The following is a 24,037-nucleotide window of genomic DNA, read 5'->3' on the forward strand; positions in this document are numbered from 1 at the left end:
TCCAAGTGTCAACCCTTTTAGAATGTCAAATCCAATAATGTATTCAGTGATCTGAACGATTAATACCTGATAAGTGTCCCTCTTCAAACTTCCAATTTTCATATCGATTTTTGTTTGGATGGCAGGGGTCTCTTTGCCCTCTAACACTGTGATCGTGAAATGTCATCCCTTAAACCTTATAGGATTTCCATGTATCAATGAGTTCTCTGCCTCGGTATCGATTAAGGCGCGGACCGCCTGTAGATTTCCTGACTACCAAAATAATTTTACCTTTACATGTGGCCGTCTGTCTACCTTCATTTGGGCAGTTGTTACCAGAGTTTGACCATCATCCTATTCATACTTTGAGTGCGGGTGTTTAGATTCCATTTCCCCTATTGCACTCACCATTTTCCTCAGGTCTACATAAGTTGGCTGGGATTGTGAGGACATACCCGGAGACTCATCACCTCCTTCCTCTGGAAGCGGTAAAAATGATTCCTCCACCCTTTTGGTGTTTATGTACTTCCTCTCAGCTTCACTTGTTTGTAACTCTCCTTCCCATCTAGACGCTGCTTTTTATACAATTGATACATTTCCTACATCTCAATCCCATCAATGTCTTCCCGTGGCACTCTGTCTTTCAGTAAAGCAAAAACATATCCTTTCTGGATACGCGAGAATCTCGGCTGTCAAACCTCTTTCCAGGAGTGCATTTTTCACTTGGCCCCCCCTCTCTTGCTCTCAGGGTAATTCCTCTGCCTTTTCCCATTGTCCTAGATCCGCTTGTTGTCTAATAGCATCCACTACCTCATCCGTTATTTTACCCATCATTCCCAACAACAGGGTCATTATGACATTCTTATATGCCAGGGTGGCAGTTCGAATAATGGTATTTATGGCTGAAACAGGTAATGCTACCAACCCCATTTGCTCTGGAGTGTCTAGATGAATCGCCTCTTTCATGGCATGTTCCCTCACTCTTTTTATAGCCTCGTTTTGTGTGTACTATTTTTTCTCCTTAGTCGGGCAATCTGAGGCAATAGGATACTTACTGTTGCACCCTTGAGCCGCCAGTTGTCACAAAAAACAGTTGAACCTCTCCCCCATCATCCTCATGAGGAGGGCCTACACTTAGTATCTCCTGTACCTGTACCTGCTGTGTAAAGGGTAAAAACCTGGTGGAGTCCGTCACATCTACCCGGAGACCCGCCGCCCCTAACCTGACCATCCAGGCTAACAAGGGTTCACTAGCCCTCTGCATCAATCGGCTAATGATCTCCCCAATCTCTTGCTGTGAATAATCCTCGAGTGCATTAAAATCCAACACCCCTCCTCCTCGATTATTTGGATTACGACCCATTCTTCTGCATTCCACAGGTTTAACTGTTACCTATTTACGGCCAGATACCGACTGGGGTAAGACCTCTGACTCTGAACCACTCTCGGTACTAGTACGGTCAAATATATCTCCATCCCACTGATCAGGGTCCTAATGTACCCCGGCGGAAGCAATCACAGTTGCCCCCTTACGAGAGTTCACTCTCCCTTGTCTCTTTCTATAATTGTAACGAGCATCCCTCACAGCAGCTCGCTCGGCTATCGCTTGATATTTGTCCACCTTATCATAGTACAATTTAATTTGTAGCTGCTGCATCAACGCAATCTGTTTTTCAGCAGCCAACTCCTTTTCCAATTTTAGGACATTCGCCTGTAATTCCACGTTGTGCTGGTGCATCTTTCGAAAGGCATGTAGCAAAATCCAGACTCTCCTACCTAAAGACGAACGATCTTTCCCTTTTCTACTAACACCTGTTGTAAACAGCCCTCCACTTCAGCTTGACTGGCCTCTCTTATACCGGTGTCCCATTCCTCACTCAGGCCAGCACCACATGCCCAGGTCTGTGCAACTTTGTCATACGGACTCTTAGTCCACCCTGGAATAGTTACCTCAGGACAGTCTTCCTTTTTTCCTAAATAGGGAACTCATTTTACCAAATGGATATTTCACGTCCCTATCATTAATACCTCACCACACACTTTTCAGTTTCCAAATGATTGCCTCTCTGAGTCCAGAACTTTTAAATACATCAAAATAGCAGGGCTCTTTGGCATCAATACCAGCACAAAGACCCTGCGCCAAAATGTTTTGCTCTGTTCTGGGCCAGGTGGGGAGACCTCAAACCTACGTCCCTCTGCCCCTTGCAAAATCAGTTAGTGGACTCAGGTAGGCAAAGAATCACATATAAAACGCTGGTTATGATAATAATATAAATGGCTCGTTACATGCCCTTTATTCACATATAACATACACAAGAATAAACACATAATCGGTTATATAGAAACCATAGAAACAGAAAGCATCACTGTTAGAATAGTTCCAGAAGACACCTTCATCTCGCCACCACATCACTGCTTAGTCCCAGGGCAGGTAGGCAAAGAGATCACTCGTAGTAACGGGGTCTGGAGCGGAGCATCCTCAATCTCAGCGAGACTGCATCACCCAGGGTACAAATTCTACCTGCCTTCCCAAGAGAAATACCTCTTCTCTTTTTGGGGCTAATCCCCACCCCTCATCGGTTGCCAGACTACCCACAGCCGAAGAGTATACAATAAGCATGAGCAGCAAAGAGTGGAATATTCCAGCTAGAATCAGAAAAACCCCAACTTCTCTCCTTGCTTTTGTTCCCAGTGCCCCTTATCACTACACCTGCAGAGCGCTCCAACTCCCTTTCTGGCTTGTCCTTTGGGCGGATAATACAACAACTATTCTCCCCAGCTTGGTCATCTGACAGTAATATGTGACATTGCCTCTGCTGCAGAAATACATGTTTACTTGCTGAGCCCACAAAAACGTAGGCTTTCATTGCGCTTTCAATGCTTTAACAGAAGTGAATGTCCAAGATGGCCACGCATCAGCGCCATGTTTTCTTTGCTCATTTTCGCCCATGCACTATAGAAACCAACTGCAAAAAACAAGCTCTTTCAAAAAACAGAATCTTCGTATTGAGAAACGCCAAAGAAATGCACGTGGTGATGGTGATGACCCACAAATGATAAGCACCATATGATGCCAGGAGTGGAGAACATGCATAGGGCATGCGGTTGCTGATCGAACTCAAGCGGCGAAGAAAAGCTCACCTGCACAGAGGGGAAATATGTACCGTACCATTGAAGTAATAAGGGACGCCATCATTTGCATGGTGCTACACGTTAACAGGTTAACTAACATCAAGGCGCTGTAAATTACAGGCGGTTGAACTCTCCTCAACAGTACCTGATCTTGAAAAGATGAAATGCACGTTTAGCTTCATCAGGCATCGAATCTATAACCCGCAGGATGCACAGAGGTACTAGATTAATTCCCCACCTGAGGGAACTGGCATGAAAGCCTTGGCAGGTACAGATTACAGAATGACAGAAATAATAAGCATCATGGCAGGTAGGAAGATACATTGCCAACTCTAGTTTTAAGAACACAAGGTTGATGGTGCACCTTTACGGATACAAGGACAGCAGTAAACACAGAGTTACGTGACTAAGTAGGCTGTGTAGAAGTACAGAATGAGGACTAAGGGAAGAGCATGAAAGTTAGCGCAGCGTGCTTCATGAGGGAGCAGTTCAGTGGGCTGTACCCATGACGTAACAACATTAATCCGCCGCCAGCACATATTTGCAACGTTAGTAAAACAAAGACAAAGTCGTCATTGGTGGCATCGGGAAAGCCAAGTAAATTTTGCAAATATGTGCCAGCGGTGGGTTAACATTAATCCACAGCCGGCACATATTTCTAATGTTGGTAAAACAAATTCAATGTTGGCGGCGTTTTAAAGCCGCTGACACAAATTAACATAAACATTAAAAAAAGCAAATTGAGTGCCGGCGGCGGCTTGATAACATTAGGCAATCCTAGCCACCACCGGCATTAAATTAAACACATTTAAAAAACATTAAGCAAAATAAAATATGTACAAAGAAAATGTCTTACCAGAAACAAAATGGCTTATTTGTACAAACACACACTTGCACATCCAATCACATCACTAACTGCACAGCCATTCAGGCGCTCCTTACATCAAGCACACTAGACCAATCCCCCACAAGTCACTAGATGTACATTTTCAGAGACATTTTAAACCAAAACGAAACTGTTACAGTACCTTATTTATTTTTAATAAAAAATACTGTAACATGTGTACCATAACTAGAAAGCTGCACTAAATATTTTTAAAAGTATCAATCAAGTCAAATATTAAATAACATTAACAGATGGTGGCTGCCATTTTGGAAGTAAAAACAGCTAACAAATTCACTACACAATACAAATTCAGCCAAAGAGTGCAAAAAGAGGTGTGGTTGGAGGGAACATGGGTGGGAGTGGGAAGAAAATCCTATAGATTTCACTTAGCAATGGGTGTTAAATGGGTGCGACACATAGCCAAACTACATAAATCCATCCTATGTCATCTGCATTGAAAAACATTCAAACCCTACATTCAAAGACCCCATTTCAAGCTCTGAAGTTAAAGCTCTTATTTTAATGACAATAGTTTTGGCTTTAAAGGTAGCGCTTTCAGCACCACCTAATAGCCAAAACTAAAAAGGAGTTTGATTTGCTGGGTTTGGCCAATTTCTTTTTTCCCTCATGAAAAGCAACCCAAGTAGATTCTAAACAGCTGAACTCCACATTTCTTGCCATGAAAACCAAACAGTGGTATGCTAACAAGATGGGCAAGAGCTCAGAGTAACATTGTTTAGGTTTAACCTTAGCAGTGTTATTCTCAACAAGTACAGTGAGTACACAGGACAGCCTCTGGCAGACAAAACTAGTAAATGGTTTTAAAAGGCATTGAACTGAAACAGGTAATTTAAATGTCAAAGTATGAAAGGGTACAGAGGATCACAATATAGGAAGTGTATATAAGGATCATACAGGGAAGTGGCACATTGGACAGGCCTATGCTGTTTTAAATCCCATCAAACTCCATGAATTGTTGTGTCCAATTATTTGCTTCAAAACCTGAATGTTGCAGGGTGATACACTGGACAGAAAGTGTAAGGCGATCCATCCTGCTAAAAACTCACCATAGGCCCGTCAAATACCCCAGTCTCCTGTAATGAATATATTCAGGACATGTCCAAAGTCACAAGGCAGCCTTCCTCATAAAATCAGTACGCGTCTCTTGAGAGGCATTTCTGAATAAGGTGCTCAGGAAGCATGTGCCTTCAGAATGGTTACATTGTTGGTGTCCACACGAGGAGTGGGAGCTCCTTAAACCCCCCCTGCCACCTTCTCGCAGATCCAGTTAAGGTCATTGACGCAGCTCTCAGATTCAATCTGGTCCAGTTTCATCAGCCCGCAGCTGTTTCCTTCAGCAGCGCCGAGGACCCGAAACCTGCACAATGAAGGGGCACGAAGCAAAGGTGAGACGGAGCACTGCGTGACCAGTAGAATATTAAGAACTACAATGCATGCTGAAACACGTATGGCATATTGTAACGGTCTCTATGTTCGCTCTACTGCTTCAGGTCCTTTCATATCGTTCTTTCCCTACAGTAATAATGTATAGGCTGTGAAACCTGCCTCTTTGCATTGCACATTGTTGACTCATATCTCTTTGTCTTTCCCGTTGCAGGTGATGCTGAAACAGGCTCTATCTACCCGTAAACCACAAGGTGGCGATCTTCACTCATCTTCAGAAAGCAATTGTATTGAGTTAGCAGTGCACGCAGCAATGGGGTTACTTTTGCCTCCCTGCGATTAAAAGGGACGACAGGGTTCATAACTTCGATTTTAAATATTCCAACTATCCTTTGATCGAACAATCATCCTCCAAATTCAAAATCCAATATTATCCAGTAAGTTTTAAATACCCTACAGCTACAACTGTACATAGCCTATGATAAAATACAAAACCCCTGATAAACTGTGTGTTAAGTTATATAACATTGCCTTACAGTCTCCGTTGGGTCAGTAGTAGGCTTCTTTTCTTATAAATGGAGACAGGGGGCAGTGGCATCTCCAGGAATCGTGCTCATTTGAAACACACAGGGGTACACAGAAAAAGTGTGCAGTCACTTGTAATGGGCGATAGCAAAGTCCTACATCAAAAATGATGAAACAACACACTTGTGTGTGAGTTTGTCTGTGTGTATGTATAGTCAGAGAGTTATCCTAGTGGGTAACAAAACACAAGACACATGTCAGCATCGAACTTATAAAATTTAATTGTTGTACACGGAATAACATAATGCAGGCAAAGCAAATTCATGGAAATAATTGAAAACGAAACAGGTGTCACTAAGGAAAACCAAAAATAACCCACATTGTCTTCATGCAACGGGGCCCCCTTTAAGCCCAGGCAAGGGGGTAAGGGAGGTGTGCGTTTTCTGGTATTGTCTTTTCAGAGGAAGTGGGGCTGTGCACATCTGGATGCCTGATTGATGTCCCTAGTCTTTGTCTTCGGATAGTCGGTTGAGTACGCCAGTCTCCGCCTCCATGGCCATCAGGTCTTAGGCTTGAGGAAGGCCTGCAGAACTAACCTAGGTGGGCTCAGGGAAGGCCCTAATCGCTAGTCCTCTCCCTGCTGGTGCCAGCCATAATACTCTACCTGACCCCCGATGAGATTGCACCATCTCGACCCTCCTCCCACCAGTTCTATATTCTGCCCCGTACTGATCTGTTCTGCTGTAACCTCCTTCATCTTTTCTGCTAGGGGTAGTTATTCTCCTCCTACCTCCGCAGGTTTCGTACATGTATCTTCCTCTCAAACTCCTCTTTCTCTGCCACAGAGGTTAAGACCTTTAATCTCTGGCATTTTCCCGTCTGTGGTTTCCTTGAGGGTTCCCACCCTCCACCCTTCTCATAGCCCACCTCCTCCTGAAAGTGACTCCCCTCCTTGATGTAAACCTCTTCCTCCAAGCTCCTTGATTTACTCCCTCCAACCTTTCCAAAACTCTTATCCTCCGTCTGATGCCACCGCCACTGTTACACTCTCCAACCACTCCTGTGCCCTGATGATCATTTTATTTTTCCAACTTCCTCCACTCCGCATCAACTTTCATCCTTTTGATGACACATCTCTCTCTCCCCAACCTCCTCCACACTGTCCCTCCAATTCTCCCCTTTCCTATGGCACCTATCTCCAACCTACTACAGACTCTCTCTCCTGCTCTCCTACCAGTACTTTTGTCTCCACCTAACTTCTTCCTCAAACTTCTACTGAAACTCGTCACACTACCACTCCCCACACTACCAGACTGAGATGGCAGCCTTAGATAGTAGGGTCTTTCTTCCCCTGAGTTGATGTTAGTTGATATTGAGCACCTCTTTGCACTGAGGGCAATGCTGGTTTGTGTTTGGCCCTGGGGTGGTGGTCATGTGACTTGGAGTGGGGCTGGTTTGAGGGTACATGAAGGCATGCTGTTGTGTTGAGCTTTGCCTGTATCTGGTGCAAGTGAGTACATATATAGGGAGGGAGACATCCACCGGCCCATCATTCAATACTCTCCATTTTTTATTTTAATCGTCATATGGTTCTTTTTGGTATTAATAGATTTTTCTAGAGGTGACAAGGTCAAAACTTTTTGTGAAATGTTATGATTAATCTTTTGATTTCAGGTGGAACTGTATTGGACACATTTTTGATGATTTGTTGATCTGGTCACCCACATCTTACTGCTGTCACTGTTATCCCTATAGGGGGAAGATGTGTTGTGTGAACTTTGCCTGCATCGGGCGCAAGTGAGTAGAATGTTGAGATGGAATGCAGAGCTGAGAATGTTTACCTATGAGAGTGTTCCAGGGTTGTCAGTTGCAAAGATGTAAGCCCTGAGAGAAGATGCAGGTGGGTGTCCTATGTCCCCTTAACTTACCTGACTCTAAGAACTATATTTAATGTACCCTAAACTAAATAAAGAAGTTAACAGTTCACTGGAAATGTTAGAGTCATTTGTGGCCAGAGACTGAACCCAACACATGCCACCATCTTGGATTCCAGAAGGGCCACAGGCAGGTATGGTGTCTCCCTCCCTGCCCCTGGAAGCACTGTTGTCATTGCTTGCATGAGTCTGGGTCCCTCTGATTTCCTAGCATGTGAATCTGGACTCAGACAATCTCTTGATAAGCATGGGAAGCTGTTCACTACATTTGTATCTTCCTTCATCTCTGGGGGATTGTAAACCTGTAGTCACTGCAATAATGGGAATGGGGTGTGTTTGTTTCTCTGTTCGCGGGCTCTGCACAAATCACTTTCTCATTGGTCGACTGACAACCTTGTAACTGCAGGGACGTCTGCAGGCTGCGTGGGTATGAGTTCCAATATAACATGATTCCTCTCACACCCATGGCAAAGAGAACAATTGATTTACAAGTTTTCCCATGATTGTGAGTTGTTATAACATTATGGCCCTCATTATGAGGTTGGCGGTAGTTCGGTGGTAAGTCTATAGAACTACCGCCACATGGAATTACCTTTACTGCTACTTGGTCCTTTTGATTCTCCGCTGGATTACATGTGGTGGTAGGCAGTGTAAGTCCCCATTATTTGGAGTCCATAAGGGTTTTACGGCAGAATTACCATCAGTGGTAATTCTGCCAATTTTGATGATTTTTCACCGGTAAAGTGGAGGATTTACCTCCAGCCTGATGCTGGAGGTAAATTCTCCACTTCAAGGCCAAACTCGAGTGGTAAAAATGGTGATAATTCTGTTACCCCCACTTTTTTGCCACTCCGCCAAACTTGGAATGAGGCCCTATATTCTGAAATGAAGAGGCTTCCTTTCTTACGCTGGAGTTTTGGGTCCGGCTAGGGAGCTTGAATGGCTCTCTGAGTGTTTCCACTTTATAGGAAGGTGTTTCTCTAAGGGTTATGGGCAACCCCATCTTCCTGTTTTAGCCATTGGTAAGGGTAGGGTCGGTAATGGCAGTGTGATGGCCTCATTGATTACTACCTTTGTGGTCCTGCCTTTTATCATAAGCAGTGGGGTTATGAATTCCTCAGTGACTACCACCTTTGTGGTCATGCACATCCGTAGGGCTGATGTGGGGGAGAATGTCTTGGTGACTGTCCCGTTGGGGCCCCTGCCTAGTGGTAGGGTTGATAGAAGGGTGTGCATTCCTGTGACTATCCCCTTGGGCCTCCTGCTTATCAGCAGGGGGAGGTTCAAATGTCCCTGTGATTATTCTCTTGGAGTACCTGCCTCTCAGTAGGAGCAGTGGAGCTATAGAGCTGCAGTGTTGGTGAGGTTGCCTAGGCTCTGGTGACCACCCGCCAAGAAATTGTCTGTGTCTGTAGGGCAGGAAAGGATACATATAGCCCTGTGACTGCCCCCTGCCTTAGTGTAGGGACTCAGTTGGGTTAATGTGGTGAGCCCCAGTATACCTCCTCTGGGTCTGTACTTTTGCCCACCCCATTGTCTAGCCCGAAGGTTAGACATGGGTTTCAAAATCAACCTTCCACAGCATTAGCACCCCCTGCACTCCAGCATGCACACTGTCCTCTCTCTCCCCTGGACTTACAAAAAAAATGGCCTCCCCCAAACCTACTTCCCACTCTGACAATGGGCCTCAGTATGACTTTGGAGGCAGCCATGCCCTTAATAAGGGCATGGCTGCCTCCAAACTCGGGTCGGGGGCCGGGTTCCTTGAATGAGGAATTACCGGGTCATTCCAACCTTGGAGATTCCGGTAATTCCTCATGCAAAAAACCCATCCCCATTCCCATTTCCCCATAGGGCTCAATGGGAATGGGGAGGGAGCTAATAACGGGCCCGTTATTAGCGGGCCCGTTATTAGCTCCCTGGTCCCCTTGCGGGACCCACAAAGGACTTCTGGTATGACCAGACGTTCACAGCGGGTCCCGCAAGGGAACCTTGTAATAGGGCGGAACGGGTTTACCAGCACCGGCACCATTACCAGCCCTGTTAAACCCATTCCGCCCATCTCATAATGAGACCCAATATCGTCTATGCCTACATCATTAAACAATTGATGGGCTCGGCGCTCATCCTGCTTCTCAGCATCGTTAATGCCTACCTCACTGAAGAGTAATTCCCAGACTGACTGGTCTCAAATGACATCTTTGAAAGAAACAACGTTAGTCTAGACCTGGCCAACTACTGGCCCATTACAAACCACCCATTTATTGGCAAAATCTTGGGCCTTCTCATCCTCCTCCACGTCTCGGCTGCATCTGACACATATGAGCACCACATCCTCCTCTCCCTCCTTGCCAAAAGGATGGGATTTTCTGCGCTGCCCTGAACTGGTTTACCTCCTTCCTCTCGGGCAGACATGAGGCTGTCTATATGAACTTGTTGCATTGTAACTGACTCCCAGCCTCGCCTGGAGTCTCCCAAGGCTCCATCCTCTCACCGGTGCTTTTTAACCTTTACATGGAGCCTTCCAGAAATGCATAGCCAAGAAGGCCCAAACGGGCTGGCTCGAAATGGCCACCTTTTGCAAATTCAAACTCATCATTCCGCCGCAGGACTTCCAGGCCGTAGTGCAGGCACTTCTGTTGAACACTTCAATGGGGGAAATACCCTACTCACGGGGCTCACAGCTGCTCACCTGGCTCCCCTAAAAGCAGTCCACCACACTGCAGCATGTCTTATTATGGGTGTGCAGAAATGTGTCTTACACCCCCGTCCTACACAAACTACATTGGCTTCATATCCAGGCCAGGATAACGTTCAAGACTGCAGGTATCATCTACAAAGCAGTCACAAGTAGCACACCACTGTACCTGGCAGCTAAACTCCACATATCTGGTAGAACACACTCCTCATACATCAAATCGGCTAACTGGCTTGAATCACAATTCGTCCATAAAGAGAGGACCCACAAACAATCCTTCTCTTGTCATGCACCCACCTTCTGGAACTTGATCCTGTTATTATCTCGGAATGCCCCCACAATTCTACAGTTTTGCAAATCTCTCAAGCATGGCTTTTTCAACAACACCTGACTAATAACTAATCCCAATGGATGCACATACTGATGCACAGACCTCAACTCACAGTACGGTGCTACTGTAAAAGGATGCCAGCCCAAATGCTGGCTGCACACACTCTGTACAGCGCTCTGCTGCTCTCGAGCTAGGTCTGTGCTTTAGACAATAAAATAAAACAAAATAAAAATCAATGGGTTCCTAGCACTATATTTTCACAAAATGCTCAGAAAAAGTGGCTGTGTGGTCCTGGAAGCATGCTGTCACAAATTCAGTGTTAAACCATCCAGCAGTTTCTTTAACAATGCCCAAAAAGTAAGTTAAAAAATGGTGATGTCTTGGTTCAGAATGTGGACTTACTTCCTGATTCGATTTCTGTGGATGCTTCTCTAGCAATCAGAAGGGCCTGTGGTATTCACGGACATCAAGGAAAGCAGCAAAATTGTCAATTTGGAAATTTGGGGAACGTAACATTATTTTGAAATGGTCTTTGTTTTGGACAATGTAACCACTGCAAACAACGGGTCAAACATATTATAGCTGGGGCGGCTGATACTATTGCTATATACAACATAACTTCAGAGAGCGTCCAAGGTTGTCAAAAAGGGGTGGAACATGTCTTCAAAAGAGCCAAAAAAGGCAGTTGTTGTTCCTTGATGTCCGCGGACTAAGCCTTGGACCGTGGGCAGTGCTGTTGACCGTGTCTCAAAATATTTTGTGACCGAGAACATTACAATAGTTTTACACATAAAGGAATGTCTGAAAGTTTTCAGAATGGTCAGATTGGCGAGACATGCTTCAAAAATTGCAAAAGAATTATGTTTTTTGCAGCATTTGCGAACCAGGACACCTGCCCGTGTAATCGAGTTTGTATGTGGACATTTTTGTGTAAAAGAAAAGAGAAAAAACGCTGCAGCCAGACCATGTGACCACTTCACCCTGGCACTGACAATGCAGAGGTTGCTTTTAAAAATAAATAATAATAATTGTTTACTGGTTAAATATCAAATTCAACCTAAACAAGAAGAAGAAACCCGAATGAAAAGCCAATACAATTCCATTAGATATTACAACTGTATTAAAAAAAAAAATGAATTCTTGCTTTATGGCTTCTTTAAAATCAACATTAAATTCAATCACAATTTAACAAACCTTTACATCAATACATTAATACATTCCATCTCCTTAAAAAAAGATATTTAAATACATTCATAGACAATCAAAGGGATCTTTAAACGCATGTAATACAGAATCCAGCTATTCTTCCAATTTTAAACGCTTAATAAGCCCAGCCGTGGCTAGTGCAATAGATATTGGCTGACCACTTAAACACATGTACCAACACTTCTCCTTCTCAACAGTGCACTGATCATTCAGCAGTCTGCCAAAATACCACATCCTGAGTTCTGAGAGTTTCGGCGGCCTTGTAACGAACGCTTCAGAGACCCCACACAACCTTACAAATTACAAAACTGGCAACACGACTGTGAAGCCTTGACAATAGTCCATCGGCCGGTGTCTCCCTTGCCTCGTGAATATTCCATCAATAAATTACCAGCCCATGTATTGGGTAACCTTATTAAATAAGATTCTAAGACCCCCAAACCCTTATGCTCATGGTTGAGATGCTTGAGCGAGTTGTAATTATGAAAGCTGTCCACAGTGCGGCACCAATCAAAACGATACAGTGCAGTTTTGACCTCACCAGGAAAGTTCTTCAAATCACGTTGACTCGGCTGTAACTCGGCTGTAACTCGGACAACAAGTTATTACAAAATTCACAAACGATAGTAACAGTCTCGCAGCCTATCGTACAATGCGTCAGTAGGTGGTACTAACATGCGAAAATACAACTGTAAGTACTTCCAGTGGGCCCAAACTTGAAGCGACTTGACCCCTAGCTGATATCGTCTAGCTGATGTGGAAACAGCATTGGGAATGCTCAATACCCTGCGCCATATTAGACTTTCTAATCTCCCCAAAATGGCTGCAGGGTCTCGGTGCTTGCAGAGTTGTAAATAGTTAGTGCGTTTGTTTCACCATTCTGGGTGCTAGAGTTAGTTTGTTTTGCCATTCTGGTAGTGGCAGCATCAAGAGGCCACAAGACCTGGTATCTGTGCAGTTAGGGTGGTCGCAGGCCAGGGACTGGACCTTTTCAATTGGTTCGTAAATTTAGGTGGGAGAGAGTGGTCCTTTTACACTGTGTTTTGAGCGCTCTGCTACTGGAGTCATATAGCATGTACTTTGTGAACAGTGCATGGAAATGGTGTTCACGTAGGTTGTTGCTAAGAGAAGAAGGGGCGAAGATTCATCAAAACATTGTAGGTGAAAGTTCCCTTTGCTACACGATTGAGCACATCTTCGCATTTACAGTGTGGACAATGTTTATGGTATTTTGGAGAAAAATATTTCTGTGAACTTTGATATCATTTGATTATGTTAATTTGTATCTAAACACATCACTCAACCACCATAGGGCCTGATTCCCAGAAGCGTTTTATAATGGCGCAAACCCATTGAAAAATGCTCCATGAATCAGGCCCTATATGCTCCTGTTCAATGTTCCCCAGTTCCTGTTCACCGAGGCGCTGTGCTTCTCGGCCAGTGTAAAAATAGTACCGTCTTCTGCTTCCTTTTCTTCATTGTGATTGGCTATTTGTAGCCTTTAAATATTTAGTAGGCTATTGCTATTGCAATAGGGCGATGTCTGTGGAGTTAAGAAACATATTTTTTCTTAATAACCTTTGAACCCTTGCATGGAACAATGGGAAATAATTCCATAGTAAAATGTGGAGGCAGCCGCCCCTGCTTGGGGAATTTCAGAACTGTCCATGGACCACATCGTATTTGTAAAGAAAACTTGTTTTGATCACTTTCTGAACAGCTTTTAAAGGGCTGTTTTCCACAGGAAGAAAACACTTTTTTTTGGGCCTAGATAGCTCGAAATTGGTTGTTTGGATTTTTAAGATTTTTGCTATTCTAATAAATTGCTGGACTGAAAAGAAATCGAGTTGGCCAATAACAAGATATTAACGTTTTAAGATGCATCCATTTATGACGCTTGTGCAGTAACAAACCTATTTCTCACAATACAAAATATGTCCTGACATTGAAACTGTAATATTATATGCCGCTGTAGTAGAGTTGTATGTTATGCATCCAGAATGTGTTATGGCCTCAAAGCAATTCTAACCAAGAGACCCTGGAACACTTATATAGTAGATCCTAGTTCTAGATTCTGGAATAGAGGTTTGCCTTGGGGAGAGGAATGTTATGGGAGTTCTGTTAGAGCTGGAGGGTGGTGGAGAAAAGAGGGCAGTGAAGCTGGGGGTCTGTATACCCATTGCTTCAACATTTATCCTGAATAAAGAGTGTCTGACAGCTTCAACAATGTGGGACCTACCTTTATAACATGGAAGTTGCAAAGAAGGAACATGAATGCTTTAAGAATAACTGCGTGCCACAAACAAACGCTGCGCACATGCCACGTCTTCAACTGTGCAATGCACCACTTTGCACCCACGTAACGCAAGCTCTGCATATGCTACCTCTTCAAATGTGTAATAAACAGAAGACGCACACAGTTCATGCATTAGGGGTGGTAAATAACTGACGCATACCACATGCACGACCCTACAAGAACAACATGTTTACGTAACGCACACACATTCAACATGGACATGACTATAGGTAACTTTGTACACTACTTTAAAAAATATTATTGAAACATTACCGTAAAATATTACATATGTCTGATTATGTTAGATACAAACAACTATCCCTTGCATTATTTAAATGAGCTCCATCACAACAAAATATTTTGTTATTGTTACTTTTGATGTTGTGGTGAAATGCACAATGCATGCCATGTTGTAACAAAAAATTAGAAATGCATAGATTTACAGTAATTCTAGCATGATTAATTTTACGGCGACGTGCACTTCCCTGCATCCATGTTTTATGTGCTGCTAACACCAATAGCACCTAATCCCACCCCCCACACATCTTAATTGAATTTAGGAAGCAAGCCCTGTAATTTATTTATATTATAAAAACGGATTACTTCCTAAATTAACTTAAAATACTCCTCTTCCCATAACTAGCAATCACAGTGATTGCCACATCTCAATATATAATATAGTTTCGAAGTATTTACTCGTTTTTTTTCCCACTCGAAAGAAATCGAGATCTCGGCAAAATGCTCGGAAAAAATCAAAATAAACCTTAACAAATCATCTTTTCTTACCCTGCACACATGGTCCCTGGCCTCATAACTGCTCTGCTTACACCCCTCACATCATTTTAGGGCAGTTTCCAAAAAGAGATCGGGAATCAAATCAAGATTACCATAATGGTGGATTTTTGGACATGAGAATCCTTGGCACCAGCAAAGCATCATTTGACATATGACAAATATTTTGGGTACAGAGGCACACCGCTCTATGCCAAATTTAAAATAAAAACTACTGGATAGATTTATGCCCGCCAACAAAGGATTTCCTTTGAGCGCTTTTTTTCTTACTTGGTGCAAATCCGTCCAACTGGTTGGGCTGTGTGCTTAAGCAAACATTTGACATTTTCCCTATAGGAAAATGGATGGAAAAGTGAAAAACACCCCCTTTTTGTTGCCCTTTATATCCTTTAAACCGTAACAGATTTGTAGTGGTATGGAGTGAATTGTTGGACTTCGAGTTTCATGGTTGTAAATTGGAGTAAAGAAGAAAGCATGTTATCTGTACAGTTTGTATACTTTACTTTTTGTTAGAGTAACCATAACTCTCTTTTAAAAAGTTGTTTTACTAGTCACATATATACATAGATAGATGTATGTGTGTTATGGTGTATTTAAGTGGATATAATGATTAGTTTTCTCTCATAAAAACCTGTGAAAAAAGTTCATTAAAGGAACGTTATGGTTGCAGAACAAAATCTACAAAGCATAGAAATTCACCAGTTATGGTAGGCTAGGTGACGATAGCTTGCACCTCGCCTTTCATTACTCTTCACAGATAACATAATAAAATTCATCCTCAATGACGTCACTAATGGCATCACATATCCTATTTTTAAATATAACATAACCCATCAGATCATGTTTGCAAATTCACACGAATATCCACACCTGATATATAGATATGAATAACTATGCTATATAATGTGCTCAGCTAAATGTGCCACACAATCATAAACATTTACATTAAATGTACATCGAATTTAGAAGGAGAATCAATTGGCATTTTTGATTTCAAACAGGCAGTTGAAAAATATAAGTGAAATATTTTATTGTGCAGTGAAAGAGAACATTATATTACAGCATACTTATATTGGATTCAGCACCTGTGCTTCATTGACTCTTTGTGGAATGAAAGGGCTTGATATTGAGCATATGTGAAGACAAGTCTTTTAAATCCTTTGCCAAATCGGTAACTCAAGCGCATCATAAACCACAGATTCCAGGAGACTATCTACTTTTTGAAACAAACTCTTGAAATAATAGTTTTATTTAGTTTGGGGAGCGAAACTACCCCAATCTCTTTTTAGAATCCTATTGCTCAGGGATTAATATATATACAACCGGACAGGAGTTCGCTTGCATTGTCAGTGGTCGCACTCTGTTTTGCGAGCAGCAAGGAGTCTCTGGAAATATGTATTAGTGCCATTTGTGGTTGGGGCTGGCCACTGGTTGAAAATGGGAAGGCACTGGGATTCCTGGTCATCTGGCTCTCCTCAACTCCTTTCCTTTCTGCAAATTATGCTACGAATTCCTTCAGCCAATGGTACAATCTAAGTTCTTTCTTTTCGTTCCCATAGAAGCATGACTTTTTACATAAGGCCCACTCCCACCCTGTAGCGTCATTTGATGATACAGTTTTGATTGGAAAGATTCTGCGGTTGGTTTTCTTCTCCAATTCAACTCCAATTCCAACCCAAAAGGTCCTTTTCATTGCATGCATTGGCCAATTGAGCTTGCTTTGTCATAGGAGGGATGTGTCAGTTACAAAGTAGCTCCCGCCAGCGATTAGGGGCCTCTGCGGGGCTGAAATATTCATGTTTGATACAATTAATTAGGTACGCATCTGACAGTGGAGAAATGACACATTCTGCTTCATGAGAATATGAGAAAACAAATATAAAACCCGGGTCACCACAAAGACAGTAGTATTTTTTACATATGTGATTTATGCAAACAGCATACATTCTAGAATATCATTTGTATGTGTGTTTTATTCACCCGATCAAGGCAAATTCTAAACTATATTCAATATTTCTGTGAGAAAACTGATATTATGTACTTCAAATGTGTAATTCTCATGGAACATTTAAAAATGAGACTTTCTGCTCTCCATTTGAATTGTTGAAATCTACGTTTCATAAGTGAAAGCTGATAATTTTATCAGTGAACAAACATCAGCTTTTAAAAAGGCAAAACAGCTGGTGTCACAGGGCGGTCCTATCACAAAGAATTACGCTGGGCCTCATTACAACTCCGCGGTAGCTGTGCCAGTAAAACCGGCAGGCTGCCGCCGGAGTTGTGATTTTTTCCAGCGCCTGTCTTCACGGAAACACTGGGGGATTATGACCCCAGTGTTCCTGGAAATCAGGCGCCGGAGCATCATTAACCCCCATTCCCATTTGAGTCCTATATGACCCAAATGGGAATGGGGATGACGGTAGCCTTTACTCTCCAGTTGCTCTCGCCTCCTGGTCTCTTGGACATGGTCCACCACCTCCTGTCCTCATCCAACTAACCTACACCTACCCATTCACACACACCTCCTTATATATATCCCACCCCCTCCCCGGATTGGATACTCACCCTGCCCATTCACTTACCTGCCTCCAGGGCGTATGACAGGGAATTGCCATGGAAGGGCTTAAAAGGGCTGGTAAGCCCCGCCCCTTTCCAACATGGCCCTTCACATGGAGTTTATACTAGCTCTCCAAGACCAACTGTTTCCCATGGCCTCTTTGGAGACTTTTCCTCTTACAAAACTTCATGGTGGTTTGGCGGGGGCCTGATGTACAGGGCGTTTCTCCCTTAGAAAACATCCGTGGTGGTGTAGTGGGTAAAGGCCTTTGTGGAAGCCTTTATTTTAAAGAATATTTCCCTGGTGATTTAGTGGAGGCTTGTCCCGGTGTGAGCTCTAGCTGATGCTGTAAGCTGGAGCCTTGCTTCTTTGGCAGCCGGTGTTGTGGGTGCTGCGGCACACTTTGGTTTTCTGCAATCCTTTTCCATATCCTCCTGCGCTAGGCATCCAGTGCTGGTCTGCCCGCGGCACCCCCTTATGTTTTGTAGACCGCAGCTTTGGCATCTTCCTTGTAGTTGCTGTGCTGCTTCTTCTGCCTGGATGCCGCCATCACCACAGGTAAGGCGGGTTGGGGAGGGGACCTGCCTGCACTGAGGCGCCCGTGTTGGGTTGGGGTGGGCTTCCTCACTTGACAGGGCCACAACGCTGATCCTGTCATACTGGTCAGATGACTGAATGATGGTTTATTCTGTACATTGGTGTGCAGTCATAATGTCGACTTCAAAAAAGTTGAAAACAAAAATGTCGAAAAAAAAAAAAGTCGAAAAAAAATAGAATGTGTTTTTTTATTTGTAAAAACATTCGACATTTTTTTCCCGACATTTTTGAATTCGACTTTTTTTAATTCGACATTATCACTATGAACCCTGTGCATTATCTGATAAATACATGCTTTTTAACCATTTATTCAATAGACTTAATGGTTGCATCTCAAAGTTCAATGGATCTTTCTGGGCATTTGGTCCTTGAAAACCCATTATCTTGACAGTAATTCACCATTTGTCATAGTGGTGGTGTTCTCGGGATCCGTTTAAAAATATGAGACCCAAATTGATTCCTTTTCAAGATATACTACTTGCACTTTGACATTTTTCTAAAAGCAGAAACCTCACATTAGCAAAAACAGCTGTTCATTCTTCTTTCCAGGCCCCATAATAAGTGACACATTGATGGCATTCCTTGTGAATTCAGTTCATAGTTAGGCAGCCAGCTACAGTTTCATATGCGCTCTTGCCTTATTTAAAACAACACATACGTAGCATTTTACTTTTGAATCAAACATTTCCACCTTTAATCAACAACTTAATCGTCTATGTCCCTGAGAGCACATACATTTCATTCTGGTGTGAATTAAAATTAGTGTTCTGCATATCATTGCAAATAAAGCACTACGGTCTAAATGACAGAGTTCCTCAGCTTGCATCTTCAATAATATACCATGTAGAACTATATCTGAATTATGTTTTTATTTTAATATACTTCCCACAGGACAGTGGAATACATGGAATACTGTAGTCCTGGTGGAGTGCTAAAAGAGTTAAGCACTCACTTTGGAGCTGCAGGCCTTCACTTCTCAAGTTCCATTACATTTGGTAGTAATAACAACTGTTGGTACAGTGCTTAAAAGAGGTTGCAAACAGGCATGATTTGCAATATAGAAAATGTGATATTATTAATATTATCAATTATAATAATCATTATTACATTTACTATTCTAGCTGGATGAAGGAAAACCTAGGCTGCAGTAAAAAAAAGTATGGACTTTGCTGGCATGCACACATAAATATGCCACAAAAACATAAACCATTCAATTGGGCATTCGATTAAAAGTTAGGGTTCAGGGGCATTGAGTCTGCCTTTCCTATACACACACACACCTCTCTATAGCTTTACTATAAATATAGCACATCAACACATAATCCCTACCCTCAACTCTCTGCCAGACTCCTTCGATCCTGACACCTTAGTAGATGAGTACAATACCACTATGACCAAAGCCTTAGACCTTATCGCCCCACTAAAGATGTGGAAAAGTAAACAAGAGCTCACCCAAACTCCAGGTTTACTCCTCAACTCAAAACGCTGAGAACTGAAAAAAGAAAACTTGAACTCCTATGGAGACATGCACCCACCGAGGATAACAAAAATAGCCTGATCAATATCTCTACCCTATACAAAAAAGAAATCATACGCACTAAACGGGAAACCTATCACAACAGGATTCACCAAGCCAGTTCAAATACTAAGGAACTCTTTGTGATCCTAAGGGAGATGGAAGCCCCCATACCGCCAACAGACAATTGCTTGAAGGACAAACTCTGGTGTACCAACATCCAGAATGCCCTATCAAGCAAAATTGCCCTCCTCCAGAACAAGATTACGGATAAAAGAGCGAATTTACCCAATCTAACCACACAGGCTAGTACTTTAACTCAATCTACCAAACCGCCTCATCGCTTCAGTTTCGCACAAGTCTCTATCCCTGAGGTACAAAAAATTATCTCATCCCTCAAACCGTCAAATTGGCAGGGAGACAGCTGCCCAGCCTAGATTATCAAAGATGCCTCTAGAGACTTGTCACCTTTCATCTCTAAATTAATTAATGCCTCTTTCTCATCCAGCACCATCCCCAGTAATCTAAAGGTGTCTTGGGTCCTACCCCTCCTTAAAAAAACATCTCTAGATCCATCCATTCCCACCAACTATAGGCCTATCACTACAGTACCTTTCCTACTAAAGATCATAGACAAAGTTGCCTATCTTCAAATACAGAGGTAATCCAATCACCTCCTGGGAGTCCACCAATCAGGTTTCAGGCCTCAACCCGGTACCCAAACGTCCCTGATTGATCTTAAAACCCAGATCGATGAACTTAAAGACAAGGGGAAAATAGCTTTGCTACTCCTCATTGAATTTTCAGCCGCATTCGATTTGGTGGACCATAAAGTGCTTTGTAAACACCTTGACTCAACCGCCCACTTCTCACAGGAAGCCATAGCATGGATCCAATCCCTTTTTGAATAACAGGACCATGAGAGTCTTCTCGCCTTCAGCAGCTGCTGTCCTGATTCTGATTACATCTGGCGTGCCGCAGGGTTCCTGCATATAGCCAACAATGTACAACATATTTACAAAGCCCTTATTTGATGACTTGGACCTTCTGGGTATCACCTACACTAATTATGCAGATGACACCCAGATCCTCATACCACTCACTGGGGACTATGACGACAAGGACACAGCCCTTGTAAATAAAATGTATCTAATCATCCAAGCATGGATGGCTGCCCATGGCCTATGCTTGAATGATGATAAAACTCAGCTCCTCATACTTGGAACTACAGTCAACCTGAACCAACTTAACTCCAAATATACCTCATTCAACATCGATGGCAACCACATTAAAGTGGTGAAAGAGGTAAAAACTCTTGGCTTTTATCTAGACTCAACCCTCACACTTGGCATCAGGTTAATGCTATAGCCTCGGCTACAGCATACACCTGCAAATTGATTAGAGCTTGCAAACTGTTTCTTTCCAAGGACAGTTGCACTATCCTTGCCAGAGCCCTCATTTTGTCCAAGCTGGATTATTGTAATCCCTTGTACTTGGGTGCGAGCAAACACATTATTAATAAGATCCAAATCCTCTAGAATAACGCTCTCAGAGCCGCACAGGGCATACCCAGAAGAGAACATATCTCAGAGCTGAGGAGAAAGAACAAATGGCTGTCCATCAATGACAAAATCATGCTTAAAACCATCTCACTAACACACAAATGCCTCAACAATGCTGCCCCACTTTACCTCTCGGAAAGAATTATCAGAAAAACATCAGTATGCCCCACAAGGACTGCTAATTCCTCCTGCCTGGTAGTTCCCAGATTTAAACAAAAAAAAGCTGGAGGGAGCAGTGTCCCTGTTATGGAGGCACAGTATTGGAACGCCCTCCCTGCACCTTTTGAAAGCGGACCAAACCTTCCTAAAATGTAGGAATAATACCCTAAACTGGCTCATAGCCAAGGATAACTGACCACCTATCTGCACCATACTGTATGATACATCATGATGTATATAACTGTACTTGTATTAAATACTGTAAGTTCTTGTGTATTGCTGGGACCCTTGTATGTATATAAATATTGTAATTCATGTAATCTTTTGTATATATTGCTGCAACCTTGTAACTCATGCCTAAAGTACACTTTTGTAACCCTCTGATGCTCGCGCCCAGATACCTTCAGGTGTGGTGCACCATACAAATTAATAAACAAACCACTGCAAGATAGCCAAAATATACAAGAAATTAGTACAGCTTGTGACAAAGGAAATGTGGGTGGGCATGTCATACTGTAGCCCATGTTAACTACTAAGTGCACACATTGTATCTGCCTAGAGTGCCCAATAAAGGAATTCATCCGGTTGTGTATGCCGTGGTGTTTCTCTCAGTTTCTGCATGCTGCATGTGCCCATCTTCAGTCCTGATCACTACAAGGGGGGGTACATGTGGAGGCCAAACATTATGAAAAGAGGACCGGTGCCCACCTGGCCCCTGCCTAGAGGTGTCACTAGCAGGTGTGAGTCCATTGCTATTGCCCTGCTAGCCTTTAACACTTTTCACCTACTCCCCCCACAGGCTTTCCATATCCACATCTATTCTGCACCCTTGGACCTCCTGGAGCATCCCACTCTGGCTTCTAAATCACAAGCCTTCTCACCCGTTAGTGCTGGGAGGTTCACGGTCCAGTGTACTGCATGGCTATATCACGCATTCACTATTCCATGTGCTTTTGGACTAATGTGCATTTTTTTCCTCTTTGTTTTGTAAAATAGTGTAAATGCTACCTGCCATTTACGTATGTCAGACAGCATTTACAGTGGATTTGAATGGAGCCTGCCTGCTTTTGGCAAGTGTCAAAAACAGACAGATTCCATAGGAAGTTCTTGCTGTAACACAGGCATGAAAATATCATGGTGGCAAAAATCCATGAGTTTTTTTCAGGCAGAGCGTAGGGCGCAGCCAGAAAGGATAATTCCTTTCACTGCCTCAGCTCCACCTGGAAAAAGCAGGAACATTCACCAGAGTGCAAAAAACGTTATGAACTCCTTGGACATTGGATAATGAGGGTGTTTTTGTTTAGTGGTTAAAGGTTCTGTTATAATCCTGGTGGGTCACTCAGCAGCTACAGAAGATGCCATACCAGGTAATATAAAGCACACAGCTTTGTTGGACAGATCTTACAGGTTCCAGTTACTTGCAGTAAGTTAAAGACAAGGGATCACGCCCACCAGCCGTCCCTGGACATACCAGCTCAGGTGACACTCTCAGAACATACACATATCACCACTCACCAACGTTCTCTGAGCTGTCACTCACTCACATACACCAACATTCTAAAACTGAGAATCAGGGAGTACCACAGTACACTTGCACTAGACAGCTGACATAAGCCAAGATACAGCACGTTCTCCTTCATTCAGTTATTCTTTATTTCTTTTGTTTTCATCATTTTGTGTTTCAGTATTAAGTGCTTCAATGGTTTTGTTTTCGATTTATGTACTGATTGCCAATCACATAAGCTGCACCTGGTCAATGAGAATGGCTTCATGCAGATGAAGGCAGATTGATCCAAGCACACAATAGCTCCCCAGGTAAAATGAGGGCTCACATTAATCTCATTGTGGTAGTTATGTCTTATGTCAGTCAGTATCATGTTCATTTAGGAATTGAGCACACATAAGATCATGCACAACAAGTCATATAAAAAAGATTTAGGGCCTCATTATGAGTTTGGAGGTGAATCGGTGGCAAATACACTGATTTACCGCCAAAATCATTTACGGTTACCACCACTAAGTCCTGCCGCATTACCACAAGTGGAGGTATGGTGCTGTAAATCCCCATTTCTGGAGTCAATAGGACTCTTTGGGGCTTTTGGCAGAATTGCTGTGAGCGGTTATTCTGCTGATTTGCTGGAAGTAAATTGAAGGAGTTTCCTCCAGCTTTTTGCTGGAGGTGACTTCTCCACTTTACCTCCAAACATGGAATTTGGTGGTGCTGTAAGTGTGGCAGTAATTGCATTACTCAAAAAATAGAAGGTGAGCGCTATAAGGAAGGCATGGTATCAACAGTAAAACAGACAAAAGTGACCACAGTTCAAGGGTGTTTATTGAATTTCAAAAAGGGTTTGATAAAATGCCTATCTAATCCTAAAACTGTAGATGGGAACAAGCTACGACCATCAGATAATAATAACGCAGTCCTAGTGGTGTCTTGTCAAAATAAAAGGGCCTATACCA

Source organism: Ambystoma mexicanum, chromosome 3p (assembly GCF_040938575.1).
Source record: "Ambystoma mexicanum isolate Mex_15411 chromosome 3p, UKY_AmexF1_1, whole genome shotgun sequence".
In the NCBI taxonomy this organism is placed as follows: domain Eukaryota; kingdom Metazoa; phylum Chordata; class Amphibia; order Caudata; family Ambystomatidae; genus Ambystoma; species Ambystoma mexicanum.